Source organism: Hyperolius riggenbachi, unplaced genomic scaffold (assembly GCF_040937935.1).
Source record: "Hyperolius riggenbachi isolate aHypRig1 unplaced genomic scaffold, aHypRig1.pri scaffold_109, whole genome shotgun sequence".
Classification (NCBI taxonomy): Eukaryota; Metazoa; Chordata; class Amphibia; order Anura; family Hyperoliidae; genus Hyperolius; species Hyperolius riggenbachi.
In genome coordinates, this window is record NW_027152338.1 from 614,308 (window position 1) to 634,743 (window position 20,436).

Genomic DNA, 20,436 nt, shown 5'->3' on the forward strand with positions numbered 1-20,436 from the left:
TCGGAACCAGGGAGGTGAGTAGTTTTCTATAGTGCTTCCCTGCGCATTACTCTGCAGTGAGTCCGAGGGGGGATCGCATGGAGGGCGGCCCGGGGAGAGGGAGGGAGAGGGAGGGCTGCCCTCCCCGCGGCTGCGGCTCCCCCCCTCCATCATGGGGGGCACCTACCTAACCTATACTGGGGCAGCTACCTATCTAACCTATCCTGGGGGGCATCTACCTAATCTAACCTATACTGGGGGGCACCTACCTATCTAACCTATACTGGGGGGCAGCTACCTATCTAACCTATACTGGGGGGCACCTACCTAACCTATACTGGGGCAGCTACCTATCTAACCTATCCTGGGGGGCACCTACCTATCTAACCTATCCTGGGGGGCACCTACCTATCTAACCTATACTGGGGGGCAGCTACCTATCTAACCTATACTGGGGGGCACCTACCTAACCTATACTGGGGCAGCTACCTATCTAACCTAACCTGGGGGGCACCTACCTATCTAACCTATCCTGGGGGGCACCTACCTATCTAAACTATACTGGGGGGCACCTACCTATCTAACCTATACTGGGGGGCACCTACCTAATCTAACTTATACTGAGGGGCACCTACCTAATCTAACCTATACTGGGGGCACCTACCTAACCTATATTGGGGCAGCTACCTATCTAACCTATCCTGGGGGGCACCTACCTATCTAACCTATCCTGGGGGGCACCTACCTATCTAACCTATACTGGGGCAGCTACCTATCTAACCTATCCTGGGGGGCACCTACCTATCTAACCTATCCTGGGGGGCAGCTACCTATCTTACCTATACTGGGGGGCAGCTACCTATCTAACCTATACTGGGGGGCACCTACCTAACCTATATTGTGGCAGCTACCTATCTAACCTAACCTGGGGGGCACCTACCTATCTAACCTATCCTGGGGGGCACCTACCTATCTAACCTATACTGGGGGGCAGCTACCTATCTAACCTATACTGGGGGGGGGGCACCTACCTAACCTATATTGGGGCAGCTACCTATCTAACCTATCCTGGGGGGCAGCTACCTATCTAACCTATACTGGGGGGCACCTACCTAACCTATATTGGGGCAGCTACCTATCTAACCTATCCTGGGGGGCACCTACTTGTCTAACCTATACTGGGGGGCAGCTACCTATCTAACCTGGGGGGCAGCTACCAAATCTGACCTATACTGAGGGGGCAGCTACCTAATCTAACCTATACAGGGGGGCACCTACCTATCTAACCTATACTGGGGGGCAGCTACCTATCTAACCTATAGTGGGAGCATTAACTCATCCACCCTATATTGGGGGCACCTACCTACCTAGCTAGCCTATACAGGTAACAACTATACTGGCTACCTATATTGGAGGCACCTACCTAACTAACCTATACTGGGGGCATCTACCTATCTAACCTATGCTGGGGGCAACTATTCTGGCTACCTATATTAGAGGCACCCACCTAGCTAACCTGTACTGGGGGCACCTACTACCTATCTAATTTATACCGGGGACGCCTGCCTATATAACCTATACTGGGGGCAACTATACTGGCTACCTATACTGGAGGCACCTACCTGGCTAACCGATACCGGAGGCAACTATACTGGCTCACCTATGCCTGGCTACCTATACTGGGGGGACCTATAGCTGGCTACCTATACTGGGGTACCTATTCTGGGGGAATCTATACTGAGTGCAACTAGACCTGGCTAACCTATACTGCGGACACCCAAACCTTGCTGCGGGGGGGGGGGGGGGGGGGGGTCAATTTTTACACCCTCGCCCTGGGTGCATTTTAGCCTAGAAACTGCACTGTGCCCAAATAACTCAATTTTAGTTTCATCAGACCACAGCACCTTATTCCAATATAATGCTGGCTTGTCCAAATGTGCTTTAGCACACCTCAAGTGACTCTGTTTGTGCTGTGGGCAGAGAAAAGGCTTCCTCTGCATCACTCTCGCATACACCATCTCCTTGTGTAAAGTGTGCCGAATGGTTGAACTATGCACAGTGATTCCATCTGCACCAAGATGATGTTGTAGGTCTTTGGTACTCGTCTGTGGATTGACTCTTACTGTTGTCACCATTTATCGCTTCCGTCTATCCGAAATTTTTCTTTGGTCTGCCACTTCGAGCCTTAACTTGGACTTAGCCTGTGGACTTCCATTTCCTCAATATGTTGCTAACTGTGGAAACAGACAGCAGAAATCTCTGAGACAGCTTTCTGTATTCTTCCCTTAAACCATGATGGGGAACAATCTTTGTCTTCAGGTCATTTGAGAGTTGTTTTGAGACCCCATGTTGTTACTCTTCAGAGAAAATTAAAAGAGGAGGGAAACTTACAATTGAACCCCTTAAATACTCTTTCTTGTAATTAAATTCACCTGTGTATGTAGGTCAGGGGTCACTGAGCTTACCAAGCCAATTTGAGTTCCAATTGTAACGATTGTGGAATTCTCTCCGTGATCAGCGCACAAGACGTGCGCTGACACTGCGGAAATCCTCCACAAGCGTATAATTTGCGGGAACCCAGCAAAAGGTGCAATGCAGTGATGCTCGGATACCCCTTTTTATTATTCGAGTTTGGTCGAATTCGAATAGTAAATTATTCGAATTCGGTCGAATATTCGAGTCGAATATTTTTTACTATTCGATTCGACCTCGGACTTCGAGCTCACTATTCGAGTCGGTATTCGAGCTCATTATTCGAGCTGACTATTCGAATTGGCCTTAAATAGCTTCCAACACTTGTTTTGAGGGTGAATGATGCAAGAAATATCTTTTTTTCCAAGTAACAACAGCAAGTGATTATGTGGGGATGTTCCTTAAAAAAAAAAAAAAGGTGGAAAGAGAAGAGAAGTTGTGTCCAAAATTCTGTTCAGTAGTGTATATACTTCTTCTTCTTCTTCTTCTTCTTCTTCTTCTTCTTCTTCTTCTTCTTCTTCTTCTTCTTCTTCTTCTTCTTCTTCTTCTTCTTCTTCTTCTTCTTCTTCTTCTTCTTCTTCTTCTTCTTCTTCATCATCTTCATCTTCATCTTCACCTTCATCTTCTTCATCTTCATCTTCTTCTTCTTCTTCTTCTTCTTCTTCTTCATCTTCATCTTCATGTTCATCTTCATCTTCATCTTCATCTTCATCTTCATCTTCATCTTCTTCTTCTTCTTCATCTTCTTTTTCTATATCTTCTTTTTCTATATCTTCTTTTTCTATATCCTCTTCTTATTATTATTATTTTTCTATTTCGTCTTCTTCTTTTTCTATATCTTCTTTTTCTTCTCCTTCTTCTTCTTCTTTTTCTATATCTTCTTCTTCTTCTATATCGTCTTCTTCTTCTTCACTTATTTCTCTTTTATATATTTTTTTTAAAGAAATGCAGCTATTTTTAAACGTAATAAATAGCTGGTGGCGCACGCATGTTGGAAGCGCCATTGTATGTGCTCCCTGGCAGTGGAAACACACAGACAGCAGGAGGTAAATTCAGCAGCAGCAGCAGGAGGAGGAGGATGATTGTGTGGCAGCAGGCAGTCAATGAGGCAGGCAGCGAGACATAATAGGCTGTGTGGTACCTAGCGGTGGTACTAGGCCGTAAATACACAGCATGAGGTTCCAGACAGCGGTCGTGAAGCCCACATCATGTCCAATACACAACTGGGACAACACAGTTTTCAACCCGGACACCTCTAAAAATAATATCACAAAGTATTAATAAAAAGTATATTTTTTTTTGTGTTTTTAAAGAAATGCAGCTATTTTTGAGCGTAACAAATAGCTGGTGGCGCATGGTGGAAGCGCCATTGTATGTGCTCCCTGGCAGTGGAAACACACAGACAGCAGGAGGTAAATTCAGCAGCAGGAGGAGGAGGATGAGTGTGTGGCAGCAGGCAGTCAATGAGGCAGGCAGCGTGACATAATAGCCCTGGTACCTAGCGGTGATACCAGGGCTGTAAATAAACACAACAGGAGGTCCCAGACAGCGGTCGTGCAGCCCACATTGTGTCCAATACACAACTGGGACAACACAGTTTTCAACCCGGGCACCTCAGAAAAATTAAACCTTTTTTTTTTTAAATGGTTTTTTTGTTTTGTTTTCACAGCAAATTACACAGATATAGCTATTGTTTGACGTAATAGCTGGTGGCAGAGTGGCAGCAGAAGGTAATTCTGTGTACCCTGGCAGTGGGAAACACAGACAGACAGCAGCAGCAGCAGGAGGAGGAATGGAGGAGTAATGAGAGTAGCTATTGTTTGACGTAATAGCTGGTGGCAGAGTGGCAGCAGAAGGTAATTCTGTGTACCCTGGCAGTGGGAAACACAGACAGACAGCAGCAGCAGCAGGAGGAATGGAGGAGTAATGAGTAGCTATTGTTGGACGTAATAGCTGGTGGCAGAGTGGCAGCAGAAGGTAAAATCTGTGTACCCTGGCAGTGGGAAACACAGACAGACAGGCAGCAGCAGGAGGAATGGAGGAGTAGTGTGAGTGTGGCAGCAGGTAGGTAGGCAGCGTGACATAATAGCCCTGGTACCTAGCGTTGATACCAGGGCTTTAAATAAATACAACAGGAGGTCCCAGACAGCGGTTGTGCAGCCCACATCGTGTCCAATACACAACTGGGACAACACAGTTTTCAACCCGGGCACCTCAAAAAAATTAAAAATTGTGTTTTTTTTTTAATGGTTTACTTTTTTTTTTTTACAGAAAATTACACAGATATAGCTATTGTTTGACGTAATAGCTGGTGGCAGAGTGGCAGCAGAAGGTAAAATCTGTGTACCCTTGGCAGTGGGAAACACAGACAGGCAGCAGCAGCAGCAGGAGGAATGGAGGAGTAGTGTGAGTGTGGCAGCAGGTAGGTAGGCAGCGTGACATAATAGCTAGAGATGAGCGTAATGACCTAATTATGATTTCGCGAAATTTCGCGTAATTAGTGTAATTACGATTATGGCCGTAAGTACATAATCATAATAAAGAAGGATTTCACGAAATTTCGCGTAAGCGTAATTTTCGCGTAATTTTCGCATTACAATGGTTATTTGTTCATGCCGTAATTTCGCATTAAACGCTACCGTAATTTCGCGTTAAACCGTAACGCTCCGTATAATATAAAAAAGCCGCCGACTTTAAGGGTTAATAGCAAAGCCCCCTTAAATGCTAAAAGCCTCAAATTTGGAGAATATATTAAGGAGATCAGGAGGAATAAGAGGTAAAATTTTTTTTTCAAAAAGACCTTATAGTTTTTGAGAAAATCGATGTTAAAGTTTCAAAGTAAAAATGTATACATTTAAAAACCCGCCGACTTTAACGGTTAATAGCAAAGCCTGCTTAAAGTTTAGGAACACCAAATTCCTAGGGTATATTAAGGGGATCAGTGGGAATAAGAGGAAATTTTTTTTTTTCAAAAAGACCTTATAGTTTTTGAGAAAATCGATTTTTAAGTTTCAAGGGCAAAAATGTCTTTTAAATGCGGAAAATGTCAGTTTTTTTTGCACAGGTAACAATAGTGTATTATTTTCATAGATTCCCCCAAGTGGGAAGAGTTTTACTTACTTCGTTCTGAGTGTGGGAAATATAAAAAAAAAACGACGTGGGGTCCCCCCTCCCAGACCTCTTTAACCCCTTGTCCCCCATGCAGGCTGGGATAGCCAGAATGCGGAGCACCGGCCGCGTGGGGCTCCGCACCCTGACTATACCAGCCCGCATGGTCCATGGATTGGGGGGTCTCGGAAGGGGAGGGGCAGCCAAGCTTTCCCCTCCCCCTCCGAGCCCTTGTCCAATCCAAGGACAAGGGGCTCTTCTCCACCTCCGATGGGCGGTGGAGGTGGAGGCCGCGATTTCCTGGGTGGGGGGTTCATGGTGGAATCTGGGAGTCCCCTTTAAAAAGGGGTCCCCCAGATGCCCACCCCCCCTCCCAGGAGAAATGAGTATAGAGGTACTTGTACCCCTTACCCATTTCCTTTAAGAGTTAAAAGTAAATAAACACACAAACACATAGAAAAAGTATTTTAATTGAACAAAAAACATAACCACGAAAAAAGTCCTTTAATATTCTTAATTAACCATTAATACTTACCTGTCCCTTTAAATAAATGATCCCACGCAATATCCTCGGAAATGTTCTATCAGTTACAATGTAACAAAGTTATTACAATGTAACAACTTTGTTACATTGTAACTACGCCGCACCCGACGTCACTCACCGCCGCCGCCGCCACCGCGTCTGTGCTGCAGGACCCGACAGAGCTCTGAGCTATAGCTCAGAGCTCTCGAAAGCATCTTTGTATTTGGGCTCCAAGGAGCCCCATTGGTCCTTAGCAGACCAATGGGGTTCCTTCTGATTTGAAGTAACCCCATTGGTCTGCTAAGGACCAATGGGGCTCCTTGAAGCCCAAATACAAAGATGCTTTAGAGAGCTCTGAGCTATATAGCTCAGAGCTCTGTCGGGTCCGTGCAGGACGCTAAGTCCCCGCCGGCTCCGCTGCCCTCCCCGCCTCTCCCACATGTCACCCACATGTCACCCACATGTGGGTGACATGTGGGTGACAGAAGTGGGCGGGGTGGACAGCGGGAGCTGCGGGGACTTAGCGTCCTGCACGGACGCGTATGCGGCGGCTGAGCGGCGAGTGGCGTCGGGTGCGGCGTAGTTACAATGTAACAAAGTTGTTACATTGTAATAACTTTGTTACATTGTAACTGATAGAACATTTCCGAGGATATTGCGTGGGATCATTTATTTAAAGGGACAGGTACCGTATTTTTCGGACTATAAGACGCTCCGGACTATAAGACGCACCTAGGTTTAGAGGGCAAAAATCAGGGAAAAAAATAAAATAAACCTGGTGCGTCCATGGTGCAGGAGTGTCCTGTAGAGCTTCAGACACTAACATCAGTAGCAGGTAACAATATAAATAGAGTAGTGTATATACAGTATATACTGTGCTAGTGCCAAGTGCTCCACAGGTAAATAAACAAGGTGCTGTAGAGATAAATGGCTGCAAATAATAAAAAAAAAGTGCAAGATCAACAGCTTACCCATTAAGAAGACTCCAGAGGGGCACACTACACTCACTGCCAGCTCCTGATGTACCAGGGATGAAGCATGTATGTCTCCATCCACCACTCGTACCAGCCAGTGTTCAGAGTGGGGAGAGACATAACACAGACTCCGGGAGTGGGGAAAAGTGCAAAAGTGGCTCTCGTCCTCAGCTTTTGACTCCTGTAGCACTGTTACAATTGGAAAAGCACCTCTATATTTCCTGAGATGCATGTGTCCGCATACAGGATGCTTACTTCTGCCCAGCTTTGCCTGCTCTGCCTCTTAAATGCTGCCGCCTGAATGCTGCGATCACCCTGGACTCTGACTGACTGGCGATCCACTGCGCAAACGGCGATCCCCCATTGTGCCTCTTAAATGCTGCCGCCTGAATGCTGCGATCACCCTGGACTCTGACTGGCGATCCACTGCGGCGATCGGCGATCCCCCACTGTGCCGCTGCTGCTGACCTGATGGTTTATAAGATGCTTAAGTGAAGTCCTACTGGCTCCCAAGGCATTTGCCAATCATCGCTAACAGCCGGTGCCCGGTAAAATCCTCCGACATGCAAGATACATACTTCCGCTTTGGAAGTGACTGCAGACGCATCTGATTGGTCGCGCTAGTCCTGCGGGCGGGATGAAGGTACCGCTCCTGAACCAATCACAATCCTTCCTCCCTGATTGGTGTCAGGGAAGGAGGGTTGTGATTGGTTCAGGAGCGGTACCTTCATCCCGCCCGCAGGACTAGCGCGACCAATCAGATGCGTCTGCAGTCACTTCCAAAGCGGAAGTATGTATCTTGCATGTCGGAGGATTTTACCGGGCACCGGCTGTTAGCGATGATTGGCAAATGCCTTGGGAGCCAGTAGGACTTCACTTAAGCATCTTATAAACCATCAGCAGCGGCACAGTGGGGGATCGCCGATCGCCGCAGTGGATCGCCAGTCAGAGTCCAGGGTGATCGCAGCATTCAGGCGGCAACATTTAAGAGGCAGAGCAGGCAAAGCTGGGCAGAAGTAAGCATCCTGTATGCGGACACATGTATCTCAGGAAATACAGAGGTGCTTTTCCAATTGTAACATTGTACATTCGGACTATAAGACGCACCAGCTTTTTCACCCCAACTTTGGGGGAGAAAAAGTGCGTCTTATAGTCCGAAAAATACGGTAAGTATTAATGGTTAATTAAGAATATTAAAGGACTTTTTTCGTGGTTATGTTTTTTGTTCAATTAAAATACTTTTTCTATGTGTTTGTGTGTTTATTTACTTTTAACTCTTAAAGGAAATGGGTAAGGGGTACAAGTACCTCTATACTCATTTCTCCTGGGAGGGGGGGTGGGCATCTGGGGGACCCCTTTTTAAAGGGGACTCCCAGATTCCACCATGAACCCCCCACCCAGGAAATCGCGGCCTCCACCTCCACCGCCCATCGGAGGTGGAGAAGAGCCCCTTGTCCTTGGATTGGACAAGCAGGGGCAAATCCAGGATTTCCAAGGGGGGGGGGTTCCTGAAAGTGGCGTGTGGGCGTGGCCAAAATATGGTGTGGGTGGAGCCAAATACTAGCAGTTTCTAGGCTAAATTGCACCCAGGGTGAGGGCGTAAAATGCGCCCCCAACGTGGAGACAGGTATAGGTGCCCGCAGTATAGGTAGCCAGCTATAGGTCCCCCCCAGTATAGGTAGCCCATATAGTTGCCCCCAGTATAGGTTAGATAGGTATATGCCCCCCAGTATAGATTAGATAGGTATATGTCCCCCAGTATAGGTTAGGTAGGTATATGCCCCCCCAGTATAGGTTAGATAGGTATATGCCCCCCAGTATAGGTTTGATAGGGATATGCCCCCCAGTATAGGTTAGATAGGGCTATGCCCCCCAGTATAGGTTAGATAGGTATATGCCCCCCAGTATAGGTTAGATAGGTATATGCCCCCCAGTATAGGTTAGATAGGTATATGCCCCCCAGTATAGGTTAGATAGGGATATGCCCCCCAGTATAGGTTTGATAGGGATATGCCCCCCAGTATAGCTTAGATAGGAATATGCCCCCCAGTATAGGTTAGATAGGTATATGCCCCCCAGTATAGGTTAGATAGGTATATGCCCCCCAGTATAGGTTAGATAGGTATATGCCCCCCAGTATAGGTTACATAGGTATATGCCCCCCAGTATAGATTAGATAGGTATATGTCCCCCAGTATAGGTTAGATAGGTATATGCCCCCCAGTATAGGTTAGATAGGTATATGCCCCCCAGTATAGATTAGATAGGTATATGCCCCCCAGTATAGGTTAGATAGGTATATGCCCCCCAGTATAGATTAGATAGGTATATGCCCCCCAGTATAGGTTAGATAGGTATATGCCCCCCAGGATAGATTAGATAGGTATATGCCCCCCAGTATAAGATAGGTGAAGGAAGGTGCCCGCCCCCTGTGTGGGGAGAAGATTGCCTGGGGGAGAAGACAGAATAAAATGATGGAGGCGCCAGCCGCGCTAATAAGGGATGCGGGAACCGGCTTTATTCCTCGCTCCCTCCCTCCCTCTGAATGCCCCCACCTGCGGTGAATGTGTGCCGGCTCCCCCATGAGTGTGTGCGCAGCGGAGCGGTAGGTCCTCTTACCGCAGATCAGGCGCACCAGCAACTGGAGTCTCATGCTTCCTGTGACGTCATGGTAAACAGGAAGCATGAGACTCCAGTTGCTGGTGCGCCTGATCTGCGGTAAGAGGACCTACCGCTCCGCTGCGCACACACTCATGGGGGAGCCGGGCACACATTCACTGCAGGTGAGGGGCATTCAGAGGGAGGGAGGGAGGAATAAAGCTCCCGCATCCCTTATTAGCGCGGCTGGCGCCTCCATCATTTTCTTCTGTCTTCTGTCCCCAGCCGGCCGGGCCATGCGGCAGCCCCACTTCCGGTCCCGGTGCAGGGGGTTGTTCTAGACACTCAGAACAACCCCCTCCGTGCGCCACTGACAAGGGCTCGGAGGGGGAGGGGAAAGCTTGGCTGCCCCTCCCCTTCCGAGACCCCCCAATCCATGGACCATGCGGGCTGGTATAGTCAGGGTGCGGAGCCCCACGCGGCCGGTGCTCCGCATTCTGGCTATCCCAGCCTGCATGGGGGACAAGGGGTTAAAGAGGTCTGGGAGGGGGGACCCCACGTCGTTTTTTTTTTATATTTCCCACACTCAGAACGAAGTAAGTAAAACTCTTCCCACTTGGGGGAATCTATGAAAATAATACACTATTGTTACCTGTGCAAAAAAAACTGACATTTTCCGCATTTAAAAGACATTTTTGCCCTTGAAACTTAAACATCGATTTTCTCAAAAACTATAAGGTCTTTTTGAAAAAAATTTTTTTCCTCTTATTCCCACTGATCCCCTTAATATACCCTAGGAATTTGGTGTTCCTAAACTTTAAGCAGGCTTTGCTATTAACCGTTAAAGTCGGCGGGTTTTTAAATGTATACATTTTTACTTTGAAACTTTAACATCGATTTTCTCAAAAACTATAAGGTCTTTTTGAAAAAATTTTTTTTCCTCTTATTCCTCCTGATCTCCTTAATATATTCTCCAAATTTGAGGCTCTTAGCATTTAAGGGGGCTTTGCTATTAACCCTTAAAGTCGGCGGCTTTTTTATATTATACGGAGCGTTACGGTTTAACGCGAAATTACGGTAGCGTTTAATGCAAAATTACAGCATGAACGAAACGCGAAATTTCGCGTTGAAAATTACGCTTACGGTATTTTCAATTACGATTTTAATGGCAATTTCGCTACGCTAATTTCGCATCGTAATCGCAAATTTCGCATGCGTAATTATAGTAATGCGAAATTACGAAAATTTCAGCTCAACTCTAATAATAGCCCTGGTACCTAGCGTTGATACCAGGGCTTTAAATAAATACAACAGGAGGTCCCAGACAGCGGTCGTGCAGCCCACATCGTGTCCAATACACAACTGGGACAACATAGTTTTCAACCCGGGCACCTCAGAAAAATTAAACGTTTTTTTTTTTAATGGTTTACTTTTTTTTTTTTTTTTTTACAGCAAATTACACAGATATAGCTATTGTTTGACGTAATAGCTGGTGGCAGAGTGGCAGCAGAAGGTAAAATCTGTGTACACTTGGCAGTGGGAAACACAGACAGGCAGCAGCAGCAGCAGGAGGAATGGAGGAGTAGTGTGAGTGTGGCAGCAGGTAGGTAGGCAGCGTGACATAATAGCCCTGGTACCTAGCGTTGATACCAGGGCTTTAAATAAATACAACAGGAGGTCCCAGACAGTGGTCGTGCAGCCCACATCGTGTCCAATACACAACTGGGACAACACAGTTTTCAACCCGGGCACCTCAAAAAAATTAAAAATTGTTTTTTTTTTAATGGTTTACTTTTTTTTTTTTTTTTACAGCAAATTACACAGATATAGCTATTGTTTGACGTAATAGCTGGCGGCAGAGTGGCAGCAGAAGGTAAATCTGTGTACCCTGGCAGTGGGAAACACAGACAAACAGCAGAAGGGCAGTACACAGCAGCCCACTGTAGATGTAAAATGTGTGGCTGCAGGCGACGTAATAGTCAAAGTGAACCAGGCTGGCTTAGTGAGCAGGAGCAAGGAGGTGGTAAAGGGTGGTAAGGCACATTAACGATGGTTCTTCCGGCAGCCAGTTCATGTCCCCCTCTCGCCGACAACGGGGGCCAGGAACTCGCCTTCCACCCACGCCTGGTTCATCTTGAGAAACGTCAGTCTGTCCACAGACTTGTGAGACAGACGTGAGCGTTTCTCGGTGACCACGCCACCAGCTGCACTGAAGCAGCGCTCGGACAGCATGCTGGAAGGGGGGCAGGACAGCACTTCCAGGGCGTACTGCGCCAGCTCGCTCCAGATCTCCAGGCGCTTGACCCAATACTCCATGGGATCAACAGGGGCATCGCTGTCAAGCCCGCTGTAGGACCCCATGTAGTCAGCCACCATGCGGGTCAGGCGCTGGCTGTGACCGGAGGAGGATGCTGCTGCATGCACCTCCTCTCTAGTCACTGCTGCTGGAGCCTCTACAGTCCTGTAGAGCTCGTTGCTGAGAGACAGCAGGTCTGTGGGGCGCTTGCTGCTGGATGCAGGCACCTGCTGCTGCCTCTGTGCTGGCTGGACAGTGGGGGTGGAAGGCTGGGGGAAGGCTTCCTCCAAGCGCTCAACAAGGGCCTGCTGCAAGCTCCTTATTTGTTGCGCTGGGTCTCCTCCTGCAGGTGGCAGGAACTGGCTCAACTTCCCCTTGAGGCGTGGGTCCAACATCATGCTGATCCAGATGTCCTCCCTCTGCTTCATCTGGATCACCCTGGGGTCCTTGTGCAGGCACGTCAGCATGTGCGCTGCCATTGGGAAGAGGCGGGCCACGTGTGCTGGCACACCGATGGCAGTGCTGTCCTCATCCTCCTCCTCTGCCGCCTCATCCTCTCTCCACCCCCGCACCAACTCAGCTGCGCTGTGCTGATCCCCCTCATCAGCAGCAAGGTCAGGGACCTCCACCAAGTCCTCCTCCTCCTCCCCCTCAGAGGTGGACTGTGCAGCTGCTTGCCGCTCCTGCTGGTCCAAGGCTGCCGCTCCCTGTTCCAGCAAAGCCTCGAGGGCCCTGTTCAGCAGACAAACCAGGGGCACCCACTCGCAGACCATAGCATGGTCCCTGCTCACCATGTTAGTGGCCTGCAGAAAGGGAGCCAGCACTAAGCACACCTGCTGCATGTGCCTCCAGTCATCATCGGGGACGATGGACGGGATGTTGCTGGTCTTGTCCCTTCTCTGAGCGGCGGAAACAGTGGCTAGGGCAAGGTACTGGTTGACAGCGTGCTTCTGTTCAACCAGACGCTCCAACATCGCCAGGGTAGAGTTCCAGCGAGTTGGAACATCAAGGATCAGCCGATGGCGTGGCAGCTCCAGCTCCTTTTGCACGTCATCCAGGCTCGCACAGGCTGAAGCCGAGCGCCGGAAGTGACGCACAACGTTCCTTGCCGTTTCCAGCAGTTCGCCCATCCCCTGGTAGGTGCGCAAGAACTTTTGCACCACCAGGTTCAGCACGTGGGCAAGACAGGGGATGTGGGTCAGGTTTCCCCTGTCTATTGCGGCAACCAGATTGGCCCCATTGTCGGCCACCACCTCTCCGACTCTGAGGCCTCTGGGGGTCAGCCAAATCCTCTCCTGCTCCAGGAGTTTGGCCAACACATGGGTTGCCGTCAGTTTGGTCTTCCCAAGGCTGACCAACTGCAGCAGCGCTTGGCAGTGGCGGGCCTTCACGCTGCTGCTGAGGCGGGGGGTTTGGCCAGGTGTGCCGGAGGATGGCAGAAGATCGGAGGAACCTGCTGCAGTTCCCCTGACCCTGCGAGGTGGCACCACCCACTGTGTTGCTGCTGTGCCCGCTGCTGCTCTCCCATCCTCACCCCCTTCCACCAAGCTGACCCAGTGGACAGTGAAGGACAGGTAGCGGCCTGTCCCGAAGCGGCTGCTCCAGGAGTCCATGGTGACGTGGACCCTTTCACCAACCGCGTGCTCCAGCCCTCGCTCCACATTGGCCATCACAAAGCGGTGCAGTGCAGGAATGGCCTTGCGGGCAAAGTAGTGTCTGCTGGGGAGCTGCCAGTCTGGGGCTGCACAAGCAAGCAGCGCACGCATGTCGCTCCCCTCCTGCACGAGCGTGTACGGCAGGAGTTGGGAGCACATGGCCCGTGCCAGCAAGCCGTTCAGCTGACGCACGCGACGGCTGCTGGGAGGCAGAGCCCTAACCACCCCCTGGAAGGACTCGCTCAAAAGGCTCTGGCGTGGCCTTTTGCTAGCACAGGAATCAGCGGACACAGCAGGAGAAGAGGCCACTGAGGACTGGCTGCCAGAACAGGCCTCAGTGTCGGAGGCAGGAGTTGCAGAGGGGGGAGGAGCAGTGCGTTTCCGCACTCCTGCTGGTGCTGCTGGAGGAGCAGGAGGGCGGGTGGCTGCTGTTGCTGCTGCTGAAGGCTGTGCAGTGATGGGTGTGGTGCCACTGCCTTCAGCCTCTGGAACGCCTCATGCTGGTGGAAATGTTTAGCAGCAAGGTGGTTGATGAGCGAGCTGGTGCTGAACTTTAAGGGGTCTGCACCTCGGCTCAACTTCTGCTGACAGTGGTTGCAAGTGGCGTACTTGCTGTACACTGTGGGCATTGTGAAAAATCGCCAGATTGGTGACAAGAACAACCCCCTACGGCCTGGAGCCGCTGCTGCCTGTCTCCCTGTGGTGGTTGGGGGGGGGGGGGGGGGGCTTGGGTGCGGCTGGTGGTGATACTGGCAGATGCTGCTGCTGCTGCTGCTGCTGCTGAGCCTGAGACACCAGCAGGCTGTGGGACCTGCCTACTGCTGCCAATGCTTGCAATGATGCGCCTCCTTGCAAGGCCCACAAGTGCGTCCTCCTCCTCCTCCTCAGAGCTGCTGACGACGACATCCCCTGGAGCTGGTGGCACCCAGTCTTTGTCTGTCACCATGTCATCATCATCTTCCCCCTCCTGAAACATGTCCTGCTGGGATGATGACCCCCAAAAACTCCTCTCCTGATACATGGATGGGCTGCTTGACTGTCGCCACAGTCTTGCTGTCCAATCCCTCCTCCCCCAAAGTGCCCATCAGCATCTCCTCCTCAAAATCACCAACAACAGCAGACAATTTACTCATGATGCCTGGGGTCAAAAGACTGCTGAATGACAGATCGCCAAGTGATGGTGAACTGACCTCTTCCCCAGGCCCTGCTGGGCGGCTGCTGCGAACAGGGGTGGTGGTGGTGGTGAGGGTGGAGGCCTCGGATGCAGAGCTGATGGCGGGCTGCTCTTCCTCCGTCATCAGTTGCACCACAGTGGCTGCATCCTTTTCCTCAATGGGACGTTTCCGACCCGGCTGGAGAAAAATAGGAGCAGGTACTACACGCTGCTGCTGCTGCTGTGTCTCTGCAGCGTGAGTTGCAGATGCTCCTGCTGGGCGGCACCCAAGGCGTCCACGGCCAGTGGCTAGAGGCGGAATGTTAGCCACTGACGCAGCTGCTGCGGAACTGTGCATGGTGGCGCGGCCGCGGCTTGCCACAATGCTGCTCCCTCTCCTCCTGATTCCCTTGCTGCCCTTCCCCTTGCCCAAACCGTGCTGGCTGCCACTTCCAGACATCTTTGATGTTTTGGGCGTAAACAAAAAAGTTTTTTAAAAGGGCGGGTGAAAAAGTGGGGTACTTTAATGGAGTGGGTTGATGGGTGAGGTGACACTAATCACTAAGTGATTAGATCGCTAAGTGATTACTAGTACAGTACTAATACAAAATACAATAATTCAGTAATCAGTAAGTGTGAACAGTGAACAGTGAGTGTGTCCCCTAGTACACTAACTAGAAAATACAATAATCAGTAGTAATCAGATTCAGTAGAAGGAAATAGAGTGTGTGTAGTACACTACAGACAGTGCACGCACGCACACACGCAGGAGCTAGCTTGTGAACAGTGACTGAGTGTCCCTAGTACAGTAAGTAGTAACAGTAAGTACAACTAGAAATTACAATAATCAGTAGTAATCAGAAGGAAATAGAGTGTGTGTACTGTACAGACAGTGCACGCACGCACACACGCAGGAGCTAGCCTATGATTAGTGACTGAGTGTCCCTAGTACAGTAAGTAGTAACAGTAGTAAGTACAGCTAGAAATTGCAATAATCAGTAGTAATCAGAAGGAAATAGAGTGTGTGTACTGTACAGACAGTGCACGCACGCACACACGCAGGAGCTAGCCTATGAACAGTGACTGAGTGTCCCTAGTGCAGTAAGTAGTAACAGTAAGTACAACTAAAAATTACAATAATCAGTAGTAATCAGAAGGAAATAGAGTGTGTGTACTGTACAGACGGTGCACGCACACACGCAGGAGCTATGAACGAACAAACAGTGACAGTGAGTGTCCTAGTACAGTTACAGTATACTACAAAATACAATCACTCAGTAGTAAAGGACAGCAGAAACACTGGTATAGATGAGAAATAAACTAACAGAGGACAGGAGGACAGCTGTGCCCACACAGGCAATGCCCTGAGGCCTAAAGCTGTGTAAGCTTGCCTGCAGCAGCTGGCTGTCTCTATGTAACACACAAGCTACTAACTAAAATACAATGTCTATCTAACTAACAACAATATAGGTGTATATAGGAGGTGTATGTGAGCAAAAACACTAGGTGGTTGACCACAATAAAGCTCTTGCTAAGCCAAAGCACAAAGGAGCAGATCTCTCTCTGTACAAAGTCAGGCAAGGACGGAAAAACCTAAAATGGCGGCCGCTATTTATAGGGTAGGGGCTGGCCAGGGTCCCCCTCTGTGATTGGCTGCCGTCAGAGGGCCTGGGAGCCCTCTGATTGGCTCTAAGGACATCAATCTGGGCTATGACGCTATTCGAGCTCGGTATTTGAGCTCGAATAGCGCTGTTTGCTCGAATAGCGCGAATAGTGAATGGGCTATTCGAATTAACTCGAATAGCCCATTCGAATAGCTGCAGCTATTCGAGCTCGGTATTCGAGCTCGAATAGCTGAAAAAGAGCTTGAATATTCGAGCTACTCGAATATTCGAGCTCTGCTGAGCACCACTGGTGCAATACACCGGTAGAGGGAAATTCCTGTCGACAGGGGGAGCTGTGGAGTGCAGAGGAACAGCTCCTCTGCCCTACCACACACGCCAGACAGGAATTGTACGGAGGGAAGAAACGCAGGGCAAGATAGCCCTGAAAAAGAGAGATCAAAGCGACAGAGGGTATGTGTGTTCACCAAACTAGTCGCCACCTTGCGACGATGAACACACAACCAGGAAGACAAAGCGAGAAGGCAATCGCCGGAGATGGCGATTGTTAACAGCGACACAAGACCGAATAAGCACAGATGAGGAATGTATGTATGTCTACCAATCTAGCCGCCAACCTGCGACGGCAGACACACAACAGAAGAAACCAAGTGAGAATGCAATCGCAAGAGAAGCGATTGCAGAAGAGAATGAGCACAGAGACAGATTGTATGTGTGTGCACCAAACTAGTCGCCAACCCGCGACGGTGCATACACAACAGCAGATATGAAGTAGGAACGCAATCGCGAGAGAGGTGATTGCCAGAGGTGACACAAGGCTACAGCAAGGCAGAGCACGAGAGTGGCAAAGGCACAGCAAATCATACAATGAGAAGATACGGAAAATAACAAACGCTAGCTAAACGCGAACACCGCACTCATTCGCAACAGTGCACGCGTTTATGCGTGGTCTCCGCGTGAGACAAGCACGCCTAACTAACCACCGACAGACAAACATGAAACAGAGGACGCGAGCGCTTGCTTAACGGTTACCTCACCGAGCCTCCAGCAAACGTTCGTAGCAGACAAGACAGACACACGAAAATATGAACAAGCGAGAGATAGAATCCACAGCGCTAGCGAAAAGAGGCTAGTGCGATCCAGGAAGACAGAACAGAAGGATCCACAGCACTAGCGCAAAAGGCTAGTGCGATCCAAGTACAGCAAGAGAGTAGCAGACCAGAAGGATCCACAGCACTAGCGCAAGAGGCTAGTGCGATCCAGGAAGACAGATCAGAAGAGGCTACCAGTAACAACCGCTGTTCAGGTTAGCACCCAGACACTAGTGTTGGGCGAACACCTGGATGTTCGGGTTCGCGAACGTTCGCCGAACATGGCCGCGATGTTCGGGTGTTCGCGCCGAACTCCGTACATAATGGAAGTCAATGGGGACCCGAACTTTCGTGCTTTGTAAAGCCTCCTTACATGCTTCATACCCCAAATTTACAGGGTATGTGCACCTTGGGAGTGGGTACAAGAGGAAAAAAAATTAGCAAAAAGATCTTATAGTTTTTGAGAAAATCGATTTTAAAGTTTCAAAGGGAAAACTGTCTTTTAAATGCGAGAAATGTCTGTTTTCTTTGCACAGGTAACATGCTTTTTGTCGGCATGCAGTCATAAATGTAATACAGATAAGAGGTTCCAGGAAAAGGGACCGGTAACGCTAACCCAGCAGCAGCACACGTGATGGAACAGGAGGAGGGCGGCTCAGGAGGAGAAGGCCACGCTTTGAGACACAACAACCCAGGCCTTGCATGAGGACAAGAAGCGTGCGGATAGCATGCATTTTGCCGCCATGCAGTCATAAATGTAATAAAGATAAGAGGTTCCATAAACAGGGACCGGCAACGCTAACCCAGCAGCAGCACACGTGATGGAACAGGAGGAGACGCAGGAGGAGAAGGCCACGCTTTCAGACACAACAACCCAGGCCTTGCATGAGGACAAGAAGCGTGCGGATAGCATGCATTTTGCCGCCATGCAGTCATAAATGTAATAAAGATAAGAGGTTCCATAAACAAGGACCGGCAACGCTAACCCAGCAGCAGCACACGTGATGGAACAGGAGGAGGCGCAGGAGGAGAAGGCCACGCTTTCAGACACAACAACCCAGGCCTTGCATGAGGACAAGAAGCGTGCGGATAGCATGCATTTTGCCGCCATGCAGTCATAAATGTAATAAAGATAAGAGGTTCCATAAACAGGGACCGGCAACGCTAACCCAGCAGCAGCACACGTGATGGAACAGGAGGAGGCGCAGGAGGAGAAGGCCACGCTTTCAGACACAACAACCCAGGCCTTGCATGAGGACAAGAAGCATGCGGATAGCATGCATTTTGCCGCCATGCAGTCATAAATGTAATAAAGATAAGAGGTTCCATAAACAGGGACCGGCAACGCTAACACAGCAGCAGCACACGTGATGGAACAGGAGGAGGAGCAGGAGGAGAAGGCCACGCTTTCAGACACAACAACCCAGGCCTTGCATGAGGACAATAAGCGTGCGGATAGCATGCTTTTTACCGCCATGCAGTCATAAATGTAATACAGATAAGAGGTTCCATAAACAGGGACCGGAAACGCTAACCCAGCAGCAGCACACGTGATGGAACAGGAGGAGGCGCAGGAGGAGAAGGCCACGCTTTCAGACACAACAACCCAGGCCTTGCATGAGGACAAGAAGCGTGCGGATAGCATGCTTTTTACCGCCATGCAGTCATAAATGTAATACAGATAAGAGGTTCAATAAACAGGGACCAGAAACGCTAACCCATCACAGATGGTCATTGTTCATGTTACTTGGTTGGGGTCCAGGAGTGTTGCATAGTCGTTTCCAATCCAGGATTGATTCATTTTAATTTGAGTCAGACGGTCTGCATTTTCTGTGGAGAGGCGGATACGCCGATCTGTGACGATGCCTTCGGCAGCACTGAAACAGCGTTCCGACATAACGCTGGCTGCCGGGCAAGCCAGCACCTCTATTGCGTACATTGCCAGTTCGTGCCAGGTGTCTAGCTTCGATACCCAATAGTTGAAGGGTGCAGATGGATTGTTAGACACAGCTATGCCATCTGACATGTAGTCCTTGACCATCTTCTCCAGGCGATCGGTGTTGGAGGTGGATCTGCACGCTTGCTGTTCTGTGGGCTGCTGCTGCATGGGTGTCATAAAATTTTCCCACTCCAAGGACACTGCCGATACCATTCCCTTTTGGGCACTAGCTGCGGCTTGTGTTGTTTGCTGCCCTCCTGGTCGTCCTGGGTTTGCGGAAGTCAGTCTGTCGGCGTACAACTGGCTAGAGGAGGGGGAGGATGTCAATCTCCTCTCTAAAGTCTCCACAAGGGCCTGCTGGTATTCTTCCATTTTGACCTGTCTGACTCTTTCTTCAAGCAGTTTTGGAACATTGTGTTTGTACCGTGGATCCAGAAGGGTATAAACCCAGTAATTGGTGTTTTCCAGAATGCGCACAATGCGTGGGTCGCGTTCAATGCAGTCTAGCATGAATTGAGCCATGTGTGCCAGAGTCCTGCCAGAATCCTCATCATCCTCTTGTGAGCGTTGTGATAGTTGTTGTGATGCATCATAGTCGTCACCTTCTTCCTGGTCTGCTTCTGCTAACCATTCGCGCTGAATTGTGGAAGTCCAACGTGCACCGCTCTGGCCCTCGTCAGTGGTGGCATGAAATTCCTGCTCCAACTCCAGCTGTTCCTCCTCCTCTTCTTCGTCATAGCTGCTGGGGCCAGCGTTTCCTGAGGCGGATGGCCTGATGTTGGTACCATCACGCTGATCGTTTTCTCCTTCAGATTCCCACAGTTGCATCATGACAGCTGTTTCCTTGATTTTCAACATTGACTTCTTCAGTAAACACAGCAGTAGTATGGTAATGCTGACTGAAGAGTTGTCACTGCTCACAAGCAACGCGGATTGCTCAAAATTTTGGAGGACTTGGCAGAGGTCCAACATGTTGGCCCAATCGGATCCACAGAAGCTTGGCAGCTGTCCGGATGCGCCTCGGTA

The 20,436-nt window shown here is 49.6% G+C and overlaps 1 protein-coding gene across 1 annotated transcript in view; it reads left to right on the forward strand.

Annotated features, from left to right (window-relative positions):
• Positions 1–20,436, forward strand: part of LOC137543593 (NXPE family member 2-like) — a 72,024-nt gene that overhangs the window by 20,670 nt on the left and 30,918 nt on the right. The gene's annotated exons all lie outside the window — the stretch shown is intronic.